A 4528-nucleotide genomic window follows, 5' to 3' on the forward strand; every position below is an offset into this window, starting at 1 on the left:
GTGAGGGGGGCAGTGAGTGAGTAAGGGGGGCAGTGAGTGAGTGAGGGGGGGAGTGAATGAGTGCGCATCTCATATCATTGTGTATGAGGCACCCTCATCCATTGAGGCTCTCTCTTGTTAACTCTTGTTGTCTCTTGTGAACCCACAGTAACATGAGGTACTTTAGTGTCATGCTGCCACGTTTATGTTTAATAAATGGTTTTATAAGTTTTTAATGAGTTGACGAACAAAAAGGCTCACTGCTGTAAAATAGCACAACATGTCGTTACTTTATTGCAGTACAGTAAAACAATGTATTAGCACTGTACAAACATTAGAGTTGGCAAGTGTTAAATGCTAGGCATGCAGCCAACAGCCCAAGTTGTTTACAAAGATGCTTACAAACTTGTTTACAGTGTTTGTTTGTTTGTTAGACTAACAGTTGTCTATTAAATTACAGGCTAAAATGTAAAAACATGATGATTTCAGGTTAATTTGATATGTAAAGTCTTTTTGTATGCGATAGGAATATGTGGATGCAGCATAAACAACACATTTGGTGTGTTTTGTTTTAATGTACCTCTTCCATCTTGGCTATTAAGTGTGTGTGATCTATCCCATTTCTTGTTTTATAGTCAGGGCAACAAAAGAAAAAGCAARGCTCGTCAAGGCAAAATGTATTTAAACGCCAGGTTTGCAATGCATCTACATTCCTTGTTCAAAATGTAGCCACACTTTGAAGAAGAGTACATTTTGTAGAGTATTTTAAAGAATTTGCTTTAATTGTTCTTATTGCAAGCGAAGGCTAATTATTTGTACAGTCTGAACAGGTTTTACCCTCTAGGGTTGAGGGTTAAACTGCAGAATGGTATTGTAATTATGGATATAACTGGAGTATCTCATCTAGATCTTTTTCTTTGGCTGTTTGTACGTGATGCTTGTTTAAAAAATGTTTTTGCCATACAAAGACTTGAAAATATTAATGGCGATATATACAGTGCATACATATATTTTTGGTTTGTCATAAATGAATGTTACTGATCATGTATAGATGAAAAGAGAGTCCTCTATAAAGACTATTTTTAATATTTTGTTATAATAAAATCCAAGATTGTGATTCCCCCTTTTCTGTCATTGGGCAGGAATCTTTTAAGGATTTTTTTTTTTTCTCTCTTTGTTTTTGCTGCCATCTCTGTATATATCTATATGCTGCTTTGTTTTTGATTTGACTCCTTCTGATACGTTGTTGTATAGGTGTTATTGTATGTATTGACTCTGCCGCCCTCACCTGTTTCATTGCAATCACTGCCTCCTTGCCTCACACACACCTCGGSCGTGTCCCAAATGGCACCCTATTCCTTCTATAGTACACTACTTTTGACCAGAGCCCAGGGCTCTAGTGCACTACTTTGACCAGAGCCTCTGGCTGTAGTGCACTACTTTTGACACGAAAGTAGTGTACTATGTAGGGAATATAGAGTGCCATTTGAGATGCAACCCTCCTGACTGAGGGCTTCTGGGTCATTTTGGACAGGCACGTTCCCTATGGCGCGCAGATGGACCCAGGTCCATCACTGGCTGTGGCCTAGTTGCCTTCTGCGCTGAAAGAGTTCCCCTGAACATGCCCTAAGCCCCTGCCACCCGTCCCTAACTAGCCCACACACTGTGAGCAGGGTCACTTTCTGGAGGGGACAACATTCACTTTCTCAGATAGAAATGTCAGGTGCAGAGCTGACAGTATTCCCTTGTCTACATGATAAAGAAGCACGTCTGTTCTGCATAATATATTTCTATCTGGGGGTTCTGTGATGTTGCATCCCACTGAGCGCAACCAGGAGCAGTGATTTTATCAGTGTCTGCTGCTTTCACACAAGTGTGGCAACATCCTCTCTTCCTCAGCGTTGATATCCCTACCCATGATCTACAGGGCTGGAGGGTTCTATCATAGAATTACAATGATATTGAATGGTTCTATTCCACTCACCTTTGCACATTCCTCCTCAGAATCCTATATACAATACAGCACCCACTTTAGTGTAATTGTTCACCATCACCTTTGAAGAGAAATCCGAAAAATAGATGTACATCTACACTGAGTATACCAAGCATTAGGAACACGTTCCTAAAATACCCCTCCTCCCTCCCTCCCTCGCCCTCAGAACAGCCTCAATTCATTCGGTCATGATGGACTCTACAAGGTGTCGAAAGCGTTCCACAGGGATGCTGGCCCATGTTGACTCCAATACTTCCCACAAGTTGTCTGGATGTCCTTTGGGTGGCGGACCATTCTTGATACACACAGGAAACTGTTGAGCGTGAAAATCCCAGCAGCGTTGCAGTTCTTGACAAAAACCCGTGGCACCTACTGCCATACCCCGTTCAAAGGCACTTAAAGCACACATACACAAGCCATGTCTCAAAGCGTAAATATCCTTTCACCCGTCTCCTTCCCTTCATTTACACTGATTTAAAGTGGATTTAAAAAGTGARATCAATAAGGGATCATACCTTTCACCTGGATTCACCTGYTCAGTCTATGTCATGMAAGGAGCAGGTGTTAATGTTTTCTATACTCAGTGTATATGGGAATGTTCCCTCGTATTTTAAATAAGTTGCCTTATTTAAGTATACAGCTGTAGAGCTGTGTAAATGTCAAGACATTTGCTTTACCGTAGACTAGAGAAGTCATCCATTTTGTCGATGGATGATGATATTGTTCTGACTTGTGTTTTCCCTCTGACTGTGTGGCTTGCCTCTGCATGGCCCGGCTCACTGTGCTCCTCTCTGCCCTTCAGGTCAGCTGGTCATATTGATCAGGGAACACTTTATTGATTGATGCCAAACCCTACCAATCCTCTGTTTACCCACTACTAGACTGAATAAATAGCATGCCGTGCACATTGGGAAAACTAAAACACCCCCTGCAGTCAATTAGAACAGTTTTGCTTTGAAACGGCCCGTTATCAATCAGTACGTTCAGTTTCCCTGTGTCGAGATTCGATTGGCTGATCACCTTCACCATTGCCGACGGTACTCTGACTTTATATCGGAATGATATTTTCCCTGCATTCAGTTGCATCCACTCCAATGTTATTATAGCAGTTGTTATCATAACAGTTTTTGGGGCTAAAGCCAATCCCACTCCAGATAGATCTGTAATGGACCACACAGATAGAAGCGATTATGTCACGTTYGTAGGAATTCATCCAAAAGCTAATTCCCGTAAGGTTGCCCCTGACAACACTGTGGCTTTCTCCGTAGGCATTATTAAATAAACCGCTCGCTAACCGCTGGCTTCTGGTTCTGTCATATTACCCGGAATGCAATAAGTGAGATGTGAAATGTTATGTAACTCAAAACATATAGGCATTTAGCAGAACTGCACAATTGTAAGCTTGACTGTAGCAATTGTACTGCACAGTGTCGGTTAKAAAGATATTATTTGGTCTGTGGCTTACTTTGGTTGACCCTTTTCATAGCTGTTGTAACTTATGTCTTTTAGAAAGACAATTATTTGCTTGTATGCTTCTTTGTATTTTCACCAGTGATTGTAAATACTTATTCTATTTTTGTTTAAGAGAATGTTTAAAAGCAAAAGTTAATTTTATTTCTCCAAGTCTACTGATATGAATTTGGACAATAATAAACTGGTAAACGTTGTTCTTTTGTCTGTTTGCACCTGCAGTGAATAGCTAATTATGTGTATCAGAATAATGCGAGCAGCTCACTCTCACCCTTTAGCCTCCTATTCAATCATGTGTGCTTTGAATATTACTAATCAATGCATCGTTTTCTCTGTTCAGAGATGTAATTTTGATGCTTGGTATTTACAGCATCTAATCTATATTATTCTCATGAGAAAACAGATACGCTCACATCAATGTTGTTATAGTATTTACACGGAGGAAGGCAAACACCGGCGTTTGGAAATCATCCCTCTTTCCAAAATGGGCCCCCTCCTGCAATGCTCAATATCTGTTTGGATCAGGTGTTGAGCTGGGAGAAAATCATTTGGCGCGCATGCTGTTTTCAAGGTCAGTCAGTTTTTTATTTATTTTTTWAAGTCGTTAATGGTTTATTGCCTGAGTCAGAGGGAGAGGCAAGGCGTGTGTGTGGCTCGCTGTGCTCAGAGTTTGTTAGTCACACAAGTTGTATTAGTCGTATGTACGGGATACACATAGTATTGTAGCGACCCGCACAGACAGCTGTGTGTTATGTGTTAGGCTAGGAGGTGGTTGTGTTGTACTGACCAGTGCCCAGTGTTRGCGGGGTCCGACATGTCAATCAACCTGCTATCTGCCAATCACGGTAATGCCTGGAATGTCTGATGCCGGGCATCCTGGCGGTTGGCGGAGTGACGTGGAGGGGGGTTGGGCAGGGGGATGGAGCATTGGAGGTTAAGACCCAGTTTGGCCTTTGTTCTCTCTCTTTTTACGTCTGGGCTTCACAAGAGAAGGTCACGATTGGCTTGTGGGTTATCTGTCATTTATTTGGCGTGGGTTACGGCCAAACAGTAGCCTGTGTAAAGTTGGTTTAATAAACCGTCGAT

The 4528-nt window shown here is 41.6% G+C and overlaps 1 protein-coding gene across 1 annotated transcript in view; it reads left to right on the forward strand.

Annotated features, from left to right (window-relative positions):
* LOC111981742 (rap guanine nucleotide exchange factor 6-like) overlaps positions 1 to 3638 on the forward strand; it is a 167581-nt gene extending 163943 nt beyond the window's left edge. The window contains 1 exon segment of the mRNA XM_070449279.1: positions 34 to 3638. The gene's annotated coding sequence lies outside the window, so the exon portion shown is untranslated.
* The last annotated feature ends 890 nt before the right edge of the window (positions 3639 to 4528 follow it).

This window comes from Salvelinus sp. IW2-2015, linkage group LG20, assembly GCF_002910315.2.
Source record: "Salvelinus sp. IW2-2015 linkage group LG20, ASM291031v2, whole genome shotgun sequence".
NCBI lineage: Eukaryota > Metazoa > Chordata > Actinopteri > Salmoniformes > Salmonidae > Salvelinus > Salvelinus sp. IW2-2015.